Below are 15,530 nucleotides of genomic sequence, written 5' to 3' on the forward strand. Positions count from 1 at the left end.
GTCCAGATTCATTTTCTTTTTCATGTGGCTGTCCAGCTGTTTCATCACCATTTGTTGAAAGTCTGTCTTTGCTTTTTCTCCTTTGTCAAAGATGAGTTGACTGTATTCATGTCTGTCTGTTTCTAGGCTCTCTATTCTGTTCTACTGATCTATCTTTCTTTTGACAATACTGGACTGTCCTGATTACTATAGCTTTATAGTAAGTCTTGAAGTCAGGTGGTATCATTTTTCCAACTTCGTACTTCTTAAGTATTGTGCTAGATACTGGGAGGTCTTTTGCCTCTATATATAAACTTTAGAATCAGTTTGTCAATAGCGATAAAATAACTTGCTGAGATTTTGACTGGGGTTGTATTGAATCTATAGATAAGTTGGGAAGAACAGACATCTTGATAATTTTGAGTCATTCTATCCATGAACATTGTCTTTCTCCATTCATTTATTCTTTGAATTTGCTCATCAGCATTTGTTTGTTTGTTTTCCTCTTATAGATCTTGTACATATTTTGTTCCATTTATATGTAAATATTTCATTTATGGTAGTGATAATGGAAATGGTATTGTGTTTTTAACTTATTCATTGCTGGTATATAGGGAAGTGATTGACTTTTGTGTATTAACCCTGAATCTACAACTTTGCTCTAATCACTTAGTAGTTCCAAGGGTATTTGTCTGTTTTTTTGAATTTTCTACAGTGACAATCATGTCATCTGTGAACAGAGATGTGGTCTGTACATTTTTATTTCCTTTTTTTTTTTTTTTTTTTTTTTGTCTCATTGCATTAGCTAGGACTTTCAGTACAAAGTTGGGAAGTAATGGTGAAAAGGGACATCCTAGCCTTGGACTTCATCTTAGTGGAAAAGCTTCTAATTTCTCACCATTAAGCACAATGTTAGCCGTAGACTTTTTGTAAATAGTCTTTATCAAGTTGAGGAAGTTCTTTTCTATTCCTAGTTGACTGAGAGTTTTATCACGAATAGGTGTTGGATTGCATCAAATGCTTTTCCTGCATCTGTGATTCTTCTTTTTAGCCTGTTGTTGTGATGGATTACATTAACTGGTTTTTGAATGTTGAACCAGTCTTGTATACCTGGGATAAATACAGCTTGGTGGTAGGTGTATAATTCTTTTTATACATTGTTGGATTCGATTTACTAATTTTTTTTAGTATTTTTGCATCTGTTTTCATGAGAAATATTGGTCTGTAGTTTTGTAATGTCTTTGACTGGCCTTAGTATTAGGATAATGCTGGCCTCGTAGAACAAATTACAAAGTATTTGCTTCGCTTCTATCTTCTTAAAGAGATTGTAGAGAATTCATGTAACTTCTTCCTTAAATTTTGGTAGTATTTCCCAATGAACCCATCTGGGCTTGATGCTTCTGTTTTGGAAGGTTATTAATTATTGACTCGATTTCTCATAGGTATACACCTATTCAGATTGTGTATTTGTTCTTGTGTGAGTTTTGGCAGATTATTTCTTTTAAGAAATCAGTTCATTTCATCTAGGTTATTAAATTTGTGTGCATGGAGTTGTTCATAGTATTTCTTTATTATCCTTCCAATGTCCACAGGATCTGTAGTATCATCCCCTTTTTCATTTCTGATATTAGTAATTTCTGTCCTCTCTCTCTCTCTTTCTCTCTCTTTGGCTTGGCTAGAGGTTTATCAGTTTTATTGACCTCTTCAAAGAACCAGTTTTTGGTTTAATGGATTTTCTCTGTTGATTTCCTGTTTTCAATTTCATTGATTTCTGCTCTAATTCATATTAGTTCTTTTATTCTCCTTACTTTGGATTTAATTTTCTCTTCTTTTTCTAGTTTACTAAGATGGAAGTTTAGATTGTTATTTTTAGATCTTTCTTCTTTTGTAGTATCTGCATTCAGTGCTATAAACTCCCCTCTAAACACTGCTTTGGTGCATCCTGCACATTTTGATAAGTTGTATTTTTATTTTCATTTCGTTAAAAATATTAAACAATTTATCTTGTGATCTTCTTTGGCCTATGTGTTATTTAGAAATATGTGTTACTTAGAAATGTGTTGTTAATCTCCACCTGTTTGGAGATTTCCTAGCTATCTTTCTGCTATTGATGTCTAGTTTAATTTCATTGTGATCTGGGGCAGATATTGTATAGTTTCTATTCTTTTAAGTTTGCTAAAGTGTATTTTATGATTCAGAATGTATTCTATCTTGGCAAATGTTTCATGTGAGCTTTTGATGAATGTGTATTCAGCTGTTGTTGGATGAAGTAGTCTGAATGTATCAATTATATCCAGTTGATTGATAGTGTTGTTAGTTCAACTGTGTCCTTACTGATTTTCTGTCTGCTGGATCAGCCCATTTCTGATAAAAAGGTATTGAAGTCTCCAACCATGATAGTGAGTTCATCTGTTTCTTCTTGCAGTTCTTTTAATTTTGCATCACATAGTTTTACCCTCTGTTATTAGGAGCATAAACCTTACCAGTTGGTATGTCTTTTTGGAGAAATGACCCTGTTATCATTATGTAATGCTCTCATTATCTCTGATAACTTTTCTTGCTTTGAAGTCTGCTCTGTCTGAAGTTAATATAGCCACTCCTGATTTCTTTTGATTAGTATTAACATTGTATATCTTTCTCCATCATTTTAATCTATATGTCTTTATATTTAAAGTAGGCTTTATTGTAGACAATGTATAGGTGGGTCTTGTATTTTAATTTTTTTAAATCTTCTCTTACATTCTCTTTTGATTGGTGCATTTTGACTATTGATGATCATAATGATTATTGGCATAGTTGGATTAATGTCTGCCATATTCATTACTGTTTTCTATTTATTGCCGTTGTTTTTTGTTCCTATTTTTGCCTTCCATACTTTTTCTGGCTTTTGTGGTTTTAATTGAGCATTGTATATGATTCTGTTTTCTCTCCTTTCTTAGCATATTGGTTATAGTTCTTATTTTGCTTTTTTTAGTGGTTGCCCTAAAGTTTGCAATCACATTTATAACTAATCCAATTCCATTTTCAAGTAACATTATACCTTTTCCCAGGTAGTGTAAGTACCCTACCTTATAATAAGAAAATAAACCTAATTCCTTCCTCTGTCCCTTATTACTGCTGTCTTTAACTTCACTTATATATAAGCATTCATACATATATGATATGTAATTAAGCATAGATAATTTCATACATTGTTTGCTATTAGTATTTTGACAAATTGTTATCTGATAGATCAATTAAGAATAAGAAAAATAAAAGATTTTTATTTTACCTACACATTTTTCTTTCCCAGTGCTCTTCCTTGCTTTATGTAGAACTGAGTTTCTGAACTACAGTATATTCCTTTTCTTCAAAGAACTTCTTTTAACATTTATTGCCAGGTAATTCTATTGGCAAGAAATTCCCTCAATATTTGTTTGTCTGAGAAAGTCATTATTTCTCCTTCACTTTGAAGGATAATTTCAGAGGATACAGAATTCTAGGTTGGTGAGTTTTTTTCTAGCAACACTTTAAATATTGTACTCCACTGTCTTCTTGCTTGCATGGTTTCTGAGAAGAAGTCAAATATAATTCTTTGTTCTTATGTTAGAAAGATGTTTTATCTTCTGGCCTCTTTCAGGAATTTATCTTTGATTTTCTGTAGCTCTCTTAGTTTTTCTGTAGAATATTTCAAATGACTGTCAGGTAATAAAATCATAATATACCTGTCCCAATATTAGCATGAGTTTTTTTTCCAGGACATAGAGAGGGCAAGTGGTGAAGAATATAAATTAGGAGAGTCAATAACTAAATTTCAATTAGTAAGTGCACTATTTATTACTCTTACTAGAAGTATATTAATGACCCAACTTTAGAATATTCAAACTCTGTTTTATGAATGCTAACCAAAGTTTTTAAGCGAAGAAACAAATATTTGCTATGTTAAATTTTTCTTATTAATTTCTTATTTTCTTATTTCTGTCCATGTATTTTTCTGGCTGTTTTAATTAGTTTTGGTTGTTTTATATCTATCTTCTGGCTTATCACCCTTTAGTTTTTCAGGTTTATGATTTTACAATCAATGAATGTGGAATAGAAACAGAAATTGAAAACTGGCATTTTCCACAAAAGCTTTTTTTTTAATAACAAATATATGTAGCTTTCTAAATTTTAGAAAGCAAATATATTTACAGGGGAAAAAGTAAGATGTCTTGATTACAAGTGAGTCTTGATTTCTTGCTCCAAATGATATTTTATGTCATTTGAAATGAGCATGTAATGTTTCAAAGAAGCAAGCTTATTTACATTAATTTATAAACCAACTAAATTCCATTTTTATTTTCCAGGAGACATGTAGCGTTCTGACTGTTCTACTAAAACCCCTCTCTTTAGTTTTTAAAGAGCATTTTCTCTGTGATGTAAAATCATAGCAAGTCTTCATCAAAACAGGATTGATTTAATAAATTTAATGGCCAAATAAAAAGTATTTTAAAATTATAATTACTGTATATATTATGGATTTCAGTCTATTGCAGACATACTAAAGTAGTTTGCAACCACAATAGATATAAAATATTACTAATTATAATCCTTACAGTTTGCTTTTCAAAAAAACTTTTTTTCCTTTTATATGATTTTATTTTTCATATCAGCTTATATGATAATTCTAGAGTCCATTGTCTGGCATTGCACTTATTTATAGTGTCATAACTAATGTTTACAAGATAAGGTACTGCAACATAGATCATCAAAACTAATATTATACTTTAATACACTTTTAACTTAAAATAATGTACTTATATTATTGGTATCTAAAATTCCAGTGGATGGGTATGATATCTAAAGGTCATTGACACAGTTACAAAGCATTTCTTTGAAAAATATTTTAAATATTTTTTATATATTCATTTGAAATTAAATACACAGAATAAAGAGTTTTTACTTTTCAACATTTAACTTAGATATTCATTAATCATAAGCACTTACAGTTGCTATGTGTATTTACCACTAGTTTTTTAAATGGAAAAATTTGGGAACAAAGATGAGATTTATAATTGATGTACATTGTATTTTATAAAAACATGGTTTTTATAGTATGATTAATAATATATGATAATTTTAAAGTTAGTGTTACAGTCAATACAAACTAACGAAAGATTTACTGATATATATATACACACACATACACACTTATATATTTTTTATTGAAATATAGTTGATTTACAATATTGTGTTAGTTTCAGGTGTACAGTACAGTGATTCAGATATATTCTTTTTCAGATTCTTTTCCGCCCTATAGGTTATTACAAAATAGTGAGTCTAGTTCCCTGTGCTATATAGCAGGTCCTTGTTGATTATCTATTTTATATATAGTAGTGTGTATATGTTAATTCCAACCTCCCAATTTATCCCTCCCCCACCCCTTCCCCCTTTGGTAACCATAAGTTTGTTTTCTATGTCTGTGGGTCTATTTCTGTTTTGTAAATAAGTTCATTTGATACTGATTTCTTTTTAAGCCTAGAACTTCTTTGAAACTGTAATTGGAGCCCTGATGCTTTCTCTAATGTGTTGCTGTACTTAAACTAAATTTGCCTTTTGAACTTTATATTATTATTTGAACTTAATAATATACTTTTATGTACATTTCACAAAGTAATTGTAAAATTATTGGAGTCTAAAAGGAACAAAAGGATTCCTCTTTAATGGTCATATTTAAAATTAGCAGCACTCCACAAGCAGGCTTTTAGGTAGGTAGAGGAGGAGCTATCAATTGTAGTATTAAGTGAGGTACAATTGACATATAACATATTAGTTTCAGATGTAATACGTAATGATTTAATATTTGTATATATTGAGAAAGGATCACCACGGTAAGTTTAGTTAACATCCGTCACCATACCATGCAAAATACTTTTTGCTTTTGAAGAGAACTTTTAAGATCTACTCTATTAGCCACTTTCAAATATGAAATAGAGTATTATTAACTACAGTCACCATGCTGTACATTACCTCCCTATGACTTATTTATTTTATAACTGGAAATTAGTACCTTTTGAACCCTTCACCCAATTTGCCAAACCCCCACTACCCACCTACAGGAACCACCAATCTGTTATCTGTTTTTATGGGCTTCCTGTTTTTTTTTTTTTTTTTTTTAAGATTCCATGAATAACTGCGATCATTCTGACTTAGTTCACTTAGCATAATGCCCTCAAGGTCCTTTCATGTTCTCACAAATGACAAATTTCATTCATTTTTATAGTTGAATAATATTCCATTGTGTGTATACACACACACACACACACACACACACATCACATCTTCTTTATCCATTCATTCATCACAAAACACATAGACTATTTCCATGTCTTGGCTATTGTAAGTAATGCTACAATGAACATGGGGGTCCAGGTATCTTTTCAAGTTAGTGTTTTTGTTTTCTCCAGATAAGTACCCAGAAGTAGATCATATGGTAGTTCTATTTTTAGTTTTTTGAGGAAACTCCATACTGTTTTCCATAGTGGTTGTACCAATTTACATTTCTACCTGCAGTGCACAAGGGTTCCCTTTTCTCCACATTCTTGCCAATACTTGTTATTTCCTTTTTGATGATAGCCATTCTAATGAGTGCGAGGTGATACCTCATTGTGGTTTTGATTTACATTTCCCTGGTGATTGGTTGTGTTGAGTACCTTTTAATGTACCTGTTAGCCAACTCTGTGTCTTCTTTGGAAAAATGTCTATTCAAATCCTCAGCCCACTTTTTAGTTGGATTATCATTTTTGCTGTTGAGTTGTGTGATTATATATTTTGACTATTAATCCCTCATCAGATATATGATTTGCAAATACCCAGTAGGTTGCCTTTTTATTTTATTGATGATTTCCTTTGATGTACAGAATATTTTTAGTTTGATGTATTTCCACTTGTTTATGTTTGCTTTTGTTGTATTTGCTTTTGGTGTCAGATACAAATACTGTCACCAATGTCAAGGAGTCTACCACCTATATGTTCTTCAAGGAGTTATATGATTTCAGTTTTTACTTTCAAGTCTTTAATCCATTTTGAGTTAATTTTTGTATGATTTAAGATAGCAGTCAAGTTTCATTCTTTGCCATGTGTCTGTACAGTTTTCTCATCACCATTTATTGAAGAGAATTTTTTTCCCCCATTATATATTATTTGGTTCTTTCTTGTAAATCAATTGACCATATATGTGTGGTTTTATTTCTGGACTGTCTACTCTGTTTCATTGATCTATATGTTTGTTTTTAATGCTGATACCATACTGTTTTGATTACTATAGCTTTGTAATATAGTTTGAAGTCAGGGAATGTGGTGGCTCCAGCTTTGTTCCTTTTTCTCAAGATTTTTTTGGCTTTTGGGGTCTTCCATGGTTTCATACAAATATTAGGATTGTTTGTTCTATTTCTGTGAAAAATGCCATTGGGATTTTGATAGGGTTTGCATTGAATCTACTTTGAGTAGTATGGCCATTTTAACAATGTTAATTCTTGCACTTCATGAACACATAATAACTTTCAATTTATTTGTGCCTTCTTCAGTTTCTTTCATTAGTGTGTTGTAGTTTGCAGTGTACAAGTGTTTTTACCTCCTTGGTTAAATTTATTCTGAGGTATTTTTTTTCTTTTTTGTGCAATTGTAAATGGGATTGTTTTCTTAACTCTGTTTCTGATAAGTCATTATTAATGTGTAAAAATGCATCAGATTTTTGTGTATTGATTCTGTATTCTGTAATGTTATTGATTTTATTAGTTCTAACAGTTTTTTTTTTTTGTGTGTGAAGTCCTTACGGTTTTCTATATGTAATATGTTGTCATTTACAAATGGTGACAGTTTTACTTCTTCCTTTCCAATTTTAATGCCTTTTATCTCCTATACCTGCCTTATTGTTCTGATTAAGACTTCCAGTACTATGATGAATAAAAGTGAGACTGGGCATTCTTGTCTTGTTTCTAATCTTAGAGGGAAACCTTTCAGCTTTTCACCATTGAGTATGAGGTTAGCTGTGGGCTTGTCACATATGAACTTTATTATGTTGAGGCGTGTTCCCTCTACACCTAGTTTGTTGAGAGTTTTTATCATAAAGAGATGTTGAATTTTGTCAAATGCTTTTTCTGCATCTGTTGAGATGATCGTATGATTTTTCTTGTTCATTTTGTTAATGTGGTATATCACATTGACTGATTTGTGGATGTTGAACCATTCCTGCTTCTCTGGAATAAGTCTCACCTAATTATGGTGTATGATCCTTTTAAGGCATTGTTCAATTCTGTTTGATAATATTTTGTTGAGGATTTTTGCATCTGTGTTCATCAAGGAAATTGCCCTGTAATCTTCTTTTTTTGTGATATCTTTGTTTTGTTTAGGTATGAGGGTGATTCTGGCCTCATAAAATGAGTTTCAGAATGTTCCCTCATCTTCTTTATTTTGGAAGAATTTGAGAAGAATTCATATTAATTTTTCTTTGAATGTTTTAAGATTCACCTCAATCACTTTACCTTTATTCTTTGTGAATCTTTATGTATAAAGTGGCTTTCCTGTAGACAACATATGGTTGGGCTAGTTTTTGATCCACTCTAACTTTGATCCACTCTGTCTTTGTTTTGATGCTTAGACTATTGATATATTTACATTAAGTCCCCTACATACGAACCTTCAAGTTGCAAACTTTCATAGGTGCAAACGTGTGTTCACATGTCCAATCACGTAAGTTAGTTTGTGTGTCTGGCATACACTGTCACGTGCGTGCATCCTCTACAAGTGGTAGTGCTTTGTGTACTTTACAGTGTTGTATAGAGTACAGTATCTTTATTTCGAGCTAGATCTGCAAGAAGATGACTTCATTGAACTCCTTGCTGTGCAACACGAGGAGCTTACTAGTGAAGACCTGATAGAACTGGAGTCCCAGAGAAAGGACGAAGAGAGACAAGAGGAAGAAGAAGTAACTGAAGCACTGAAGAGATTCACGATGCAGGAAATGGCAAGGGGATTTTCTTTGTTTGAGGAGGCACTGTTAGTTTTTGAGGCACAGGACCTGAACATAGAATGGTACATGAAGGTTGCAGCAGCCGTTCAGGATGCAATCCAGTGCTACTGTGTCATCTATGATGAGAAAAAAAGAGCTATTACCCAGACATCACTGGATCATTTTTTCAAAAGGGTAGATAGAGTTGAATCTAGCAAGGAACCAGAACCTGAGCCATCAACATCAGGTGTGAGTGAAATTGCAGCTTGCCCTCCATCTCCTATTGCTGACGATCCTTCATCTCCCTCATCTCCCACCTCCTCTCCCTCATCCAGTCAGTAACTCTTCTTGCCTGTTCACTTGATGCCAGCCCCTGTATGCCAGCTGTTGTACTGTAGTATTGTACTTTTCAAGGTACTGTACTGTAAGGTTAAAAATGTTTTCTTTATTTTTTGTTTGTTTTTTATGTATTATTTGTGTGAAAAGTATTATAAACCTATTACAGTACAGTACTATATAGCCAATTGTGTTAGTTGGGTAATTAGGCTAGCTTTGTTGGACTTATGAACAAATTGGACTTACAAACATATTCTTGGAACTGAACTTGTTCATATGTAGGGGACTTACTGTAAAGTGATTATATAGTTGGATTCATATCTGTATTTGTTAATCTTTTCTATTTATTGCTCTTGTTCTTTGTACCAGTTTTAGCCTTCCATTTTTTTCTGCCTTTTGTGATTTTAATTGAGCATTGTATATGATTCTATTTTCTATCTTTTCTTAGCATACCTATTTTACTTCTTTTTTTAAGCCATTTCCCTAGAGATTGCAATAATCCAAATCCACTCTCACATAACACTATACTACTTCGTATGTAGTATAAATATCTTGTAATAAAAAAAAATTCCTGATTCTTCCTTCCTGTTCCTTGTATCCTTGCTCTCATTCATTTAATTTATACATAGCATAGTTACTTATACAAAAATATATAGTTGACTTCTAAACAACATGGGTATGAACTGTTGGGTCTACGTCTATGTTTTTCTTTTTTTCAATAAATACAGTACTACACAATCTGTGCTGGTTGAAGCCACAGATGCAGAACCTTGGATAGTTTTGTGGAGGGCTCACTATGGGACTTGAGCATCCATGGACTTTGGTATCTGTGGTGGATCCTGGAACCAATCCCCTGTGGATACTGAGAGACAAATGATTTTTAACTGTGTAAGGGTCTTCACCCCTACCCACAGCCATGTTTTTCAAGTGTCAACTGAGCATATGTGTGCATATATAATCAAATAAATTTTTGCTGTTAATGTTTGAACAGACTTTTACCTGTTATATCAACTAAGAATAAGAAAAATAAAAGATTTTTATTTTACCTTCACTTGTGCCTGCCCTAGTGTTCTTCCTTTTTCTTATGTAGATCTGAGTTTCTGAACTATACTATTTTCTTGGTCTCTAAAGGACTATTTTAAACATTTCTTTTAAGGCTGGTCTACTGACAAGAAATTTCCTCAAGTTTTGTTTGTCTGAGAGTCTTTTTTTCTCATCCACTTTTGAGGAATCATTTCACAAGGTATAGATTTTTTTGTTGGCAGGATTTTCCTCTCAACACTTTAAATACTTTATTCCACTCTCCTCTTGCTAGCATAGTTTCTTAGGGGAAGTTAGATATAATTCTTATTTTTCCCTTTTTGTAGATAAGAGGTTTTCTTCCTATGTCATCTTTCATATTTCTTCCTTTATCCTTAATTTTCTGAAATTAAAACGATATGTCTAGTTGTATTTTTTTGGCCTTTTTCCTGCTTGGTGTTTTCTGCTTACTTGATCAGTAGGTTGTATCTAACATTAATTTGAAGAATTTCACCATCATTACTGTTTCAAATATTTTTTATGCTCCTTTGTTCCTTTATCACTTTCTTCTCATTCTGGTATTTCCATTATGCATATTGAACACTTTTTGTAGTTATCCCACAGTTCTGGGATATTCTGTTCTGCTTTTTTCAGTCTTTGTTCTGTTTACTTTTCAGTTTTTGACGTTTCTATTGACATATTCTCAAACTCAGAGATTCTTTCCTCAACCACGTCCAGTCTACTAAAATAGCTCATCAAAGGCATTCATCGTTTCTGTTATAGTATTTTTGATCTCTAGCATTATTTTTTTATTCTTTTTTAATTCTATCTCTCTACCTTACACTGTCCATCTGTTCTTACTTTTTTTCATTCAAGTGCTTAGCATGTTTAATCATAGATGTTTTAAATTCCCAGTCTGATATTTCCAACATCTTTGCCATAGCTGATATTGGTTCTTATGCTTACTCTGTGTTTTTTGTCTTTTAGTATGCCTTGTAATTTTTGTTGAAAGCCAGAAATGATGTACTGGTAAAAGGAACTCTTATAAAATACTGGTGTGGTGTGGTGGTAAGGTGTGGGTAGAAAAGAAGTATTCTATGGTTATATATTAAGGTCTTAGTCTTTTAATGAGCCTGTGCCCCTGGGCTGTGGATTTCACAAGTGCTTCTTAGTTTTCCTTACTCTTAGGTGGGCAAGATAGCAAGAATGGGCTGGAGTTGGGTGTTTCCCTTCCTCCAAATGGAAGGCTAGAGGGAGATGGAGTTGAGTATTTCTCTTCTCCCACGTCAGTTAGGCTCTGATAAAACCTCAGTTGTTTAGTGTCCATTAAATAGTTTCTCTTGAGGGCAGGCCTTATTAAGAACAGAATTCTCTGGTGTATTTCAAAATTATTTATTTCCTCTCCCCTATGGAAGCATGAGTGGATTTTTGTCCAGTATTCACCCTGAGGACCTGTTAGAGCTCCTGGATGTTAATCTTACAAAAGCAAGGTGGTCCCTTCATTGACTAGGCCTTCCTGGAATTTTTAATCTCAGAGTTGTCAACACTGTGCCTGCAGTAACTTGTCAGTTATAGTTCAGTATTTCCTACCTGGGAGGCACTGGGTCCTCCAGAGATCTCTGCTGGTGAGTTTCTGCTCCTGTACATTCTGAATCTCTATATCCATTTAACTATCTCTCTGATTTTGGGGGTATTGGCTCTCTGTGTGACCTCCCTTTTCTGAGGAATCTAAGAAGATGTGTTGATTTTTTTCATTTTGTTCAGCTTTTACTTTTTAGGATGGTGTGACAACTTCTAAGCTCCTTATATGTTGGACTGGAAACTAGAAGTGCCCTAACTTACTTTTTGAAGGGGCAGTCTATGTTGAGTTGTTAATTGAGCTAGGTATTTGCCTTATTAAGTAATACTCATTTTACAGTGCTTGCTATGTGCCAGACAGTGTTCTAAAGCCTTCAGGCCAACTCATTTAGTTCTCATAACAATTATTTCCATCAAATACTGTTACTATCCATGTTTTATAGATGAGGAAACTGAGGAACATAATTTGGATAAATAACAAATTGAGGATATACATAACTTGCCTGAGGTCACCAAGCTCAGAACAACTTATATTTTATTTTCTTCTTTCTCTAACTACATTATAAACTGGTTCAAATAATCAGAATAACTTCCTCTAAGTAATAGAATGTGGTTGAGGTAAAGCTCTGCCAGATGGGCCTAAACCTTCAGAAGGCCCTACAGGTTCTGTGTTTATACTTTTTGGAGCCCTGAGTCAACCATATAGAAAGTCTTACTTCCCTATTACAGAGACACATGAATAGACCTGTGAGAGGATGACATTGTGAGTACTGGTGTAGATGGAGAGACCTTGGGATAGTATGGTGAGAGAGACCCGTATATCCCAGCATTCCAGCTGAACCTACCTTCCTGCTCTCCTTGCCAGTGTTTCACATATGTAAATTAGTCACCTTGTAGGTGTTAGTTTGGATGAGCCCCACAAGACTGAATCTTATTAAGTCAACATCCCTTGAAAAAGAGCTGCCCACTTGAACTAAGTTAAGCCACAGACCTGAGAAATAATCAATGGTGTTTTTATTAAGGCAGTAGGTTTAGGGGTGCTTTGTTACACAGTGTAAATAAATGAAAAAAGAATGTGCATTCTTTTTTGCAGGACATTGGATATTGGTTGTAGAGAATTCAAATGGAAGGATTTCAAGGAATTAACAACAAATATTAATCTAAATGAGACATACCTAATTATTTGTACTTAGAAATCTTTTCTTCCAGGTTTATTGTGATATAATTGACATATAACATTATATAAGTTTAATATGTATAATATGATACTTTAATACATATATACATTGCAAAAATGATTACCATGGTAAGGTTCATAATACATCTATCACCACATATAATTATGTTTTTTTTTTTTTTTCCGGTGTGTTTGAGGACCTTTAGGATCTACTCTCTTAGTAACTTTTAAGTATACAATACAGTATTTTTAACTATAGTCACCATGCTGTACATTATATTCCCAGAACTTGTTCATCTTATAACTGGAAGTTTGTTCCCTTTAACCAACATCTCCCCATTTCTTGCACCACATTTTGGCCACCAGTGGCATTTATATTGTAGAAAATGGCAGTTTCCTTCTTCTTCATGGCTGAATAATATTCCATTGTGTGTGTGTATATAAAATAGATACCATATTTTTTTAGCCATTCATCTGTCAGTGGACATTTAGTTTCCCTCCATGACTTAGGCATTGGGACTAAAGAACATGGGGATGCACATACCTCTTCAAGATAATTACTTCATTTTGGGGGGATATATACCCAGAAATGGGATTACTATGTCATATGGTAGTTCCACTTTTAATTTTTCAAGGTACCTCTATACTGTTTACATTGGTACAGCCAACAGTGTATAAGGGTTCCCTTTTCTCCACATCTTTGTCAACACGTAATCTTGTCTTTTTGAATATAGTCATTTTAAAAGGTGTGAGGTGATAGCTCATTGTGGTTTTGATTTTCATTTTCCTAATGATTAGTGTTGTTGAGCACCTTTTTGATGTATCTGTTGGACATTTATATGTCTTCTTTGGAAAAATATCTATTCTGGTACTTAGCCTAATTTTTAATCAGGTTGTTGTTTTTGTTATTATCAGTTTCTACTGATTTGTATGAGTTCCTTTTATATTTTGGAAATTAGCCATTTATCAGATCTATGATTTGAAAATATTTTCTCCCATTCCATAGGTTCCTCTTTATTCTGTTGATTGTTTGATTTTTTTTTTTTTTTGCTGTGCAGAAGCTTTTTAGTTTGTTGCCACAGTTGTTGGTATTTGCTTTTGTTGCCTTTGCTTTTGGTGTCATATCCAAAAAGTCATTACCAGGATGAATGAATGTAAAAGAAACTTTTTTTCCCCTAAGCTTTCTTCTAGAAGTTTTATGGTTTCTGCTCTTACATTTAAGTCTTTAACCCATTTCCAGTAATTTTTTTTTTTTTTTTTTGTGGTAGGCAGGCCTCTCACTGTTGTGGTCTTTCCTGTTGTGGAGCACAGGCTCTGGACGTGCAGGCTCAGCGGCCATGGCTCACGGGCCTAGCCGCTCTGCGGCATGTGGGATCTTCCCGGACCGGGGCATGAACCCGTGTCCCCTGTATCGGCAGGCAGACTCTCAACCACTGCGCCACCAGGGAAGCCCCATCCAGTAATTTTTGTGAGTGGTGTAAGGCAGGGGTCCAATTTTATTCTTTCGCATGTGAACATTTCATTCTTAGGCAGTTTTTTCAACACCATTTCTTGAAGATACTGTCCTTTCATTATTGAGTATTCTTGGTTCTTTTGTCAGATATTGTTGTTGCATATTTATGGGTTTATTTCTGGGCTCTCAATTCTTTTGCCTTGAGCTATGTGCCAGTTTTTATGCTAGTACCATACTATTTTGATTACTGTAGCTTTGTAATATGTTGTTTTGAATTCAGAAGGTATGAGGCCTCCAGTTTTGTTCTTTCACAAGATTATTTTTCCTATTTTTTTTTTTGTGGTCCCATATGAATTTTAGAGTTGCTTTTCCTATTTCTGTGAAAAGTGTCATTGAAATTTTGATAGGAATTGCACTGAATCTATAGATGACTTGAGTAGTAGTATGGACATTTTAAGAGTATTAACTATTCCAATCCATGAACACAAGATAGCTTTCCAATCATTTTTGTTTTCTTCAATTCCTTTCATTAATGTCTTACAGTTTTCAGTGTACAGATCTTTCACCTCCTTGTTTAAATGCATTCCTAAGTACTTGAGTATTTTTGATGCTATTATAATGGGATTGTCTTTATTTTTTTCACATAGCTCATTGTTAACAAATATAAAATGCAGTTGAGTTTTGCATGTTGATTTTGTGCCCTTCAACTTTATTGAATTTTTAAATTAGTTCTAACAGTTTTTTGATGGAGTCTTTAAGATTTTCTGTATATAACATCAAGTCATCTGCAAACAAAGACAATTTTACTTCTTCCTTTCTGATTTTATTTCTTTTTCTTGCCTGATTACTCCAGCTAGGATATCCAGTATTGTGTAGAATAGGAATGGTGAGAGTGGGCACTTTCTTTTCCCTGATTTTAGAGGAAAGCTTTCAGTCTTTCATCATTGAGTATGATATTAGCTGCAGGGTTATAATTTATGGCCTCTGTTATGCTGAATTGCAGTGCTTTTGTACCCACT

At 33.3% G+C, this 15,530-nt stretch overlaps 1 protein-coding gene across 1 annotated transcript in view; it reads left to right on the forward strand.

Moving 5' to 3' along the window:
• The window catches only part of LRRIQ3 (leucine rich repeats and IQ motif containing 3), a 233,104-nt gene that overhangs the window by 3,562 nt on the left and 214,012 nt on the right, over positions 1-15,530 (forward strand). The gene's annotated exons all lie outside the window — the stretch shown is intronic.

This window comes from Tursiops truncatus, chromosome 1 (genome assembly GCF_011762595.2).
Source record: "Tursiops truncatus isolate mTurTru1 chromosome 1, mTurTru1.mat.Y, whole genome shotgun sequence".
Taxonomy (NCBI): Eukaryota; Metazoa; Chordata; class Mammalia; order Artiodactyla; family Delphinidae; genus Tursiops; species Tursiops truncatus.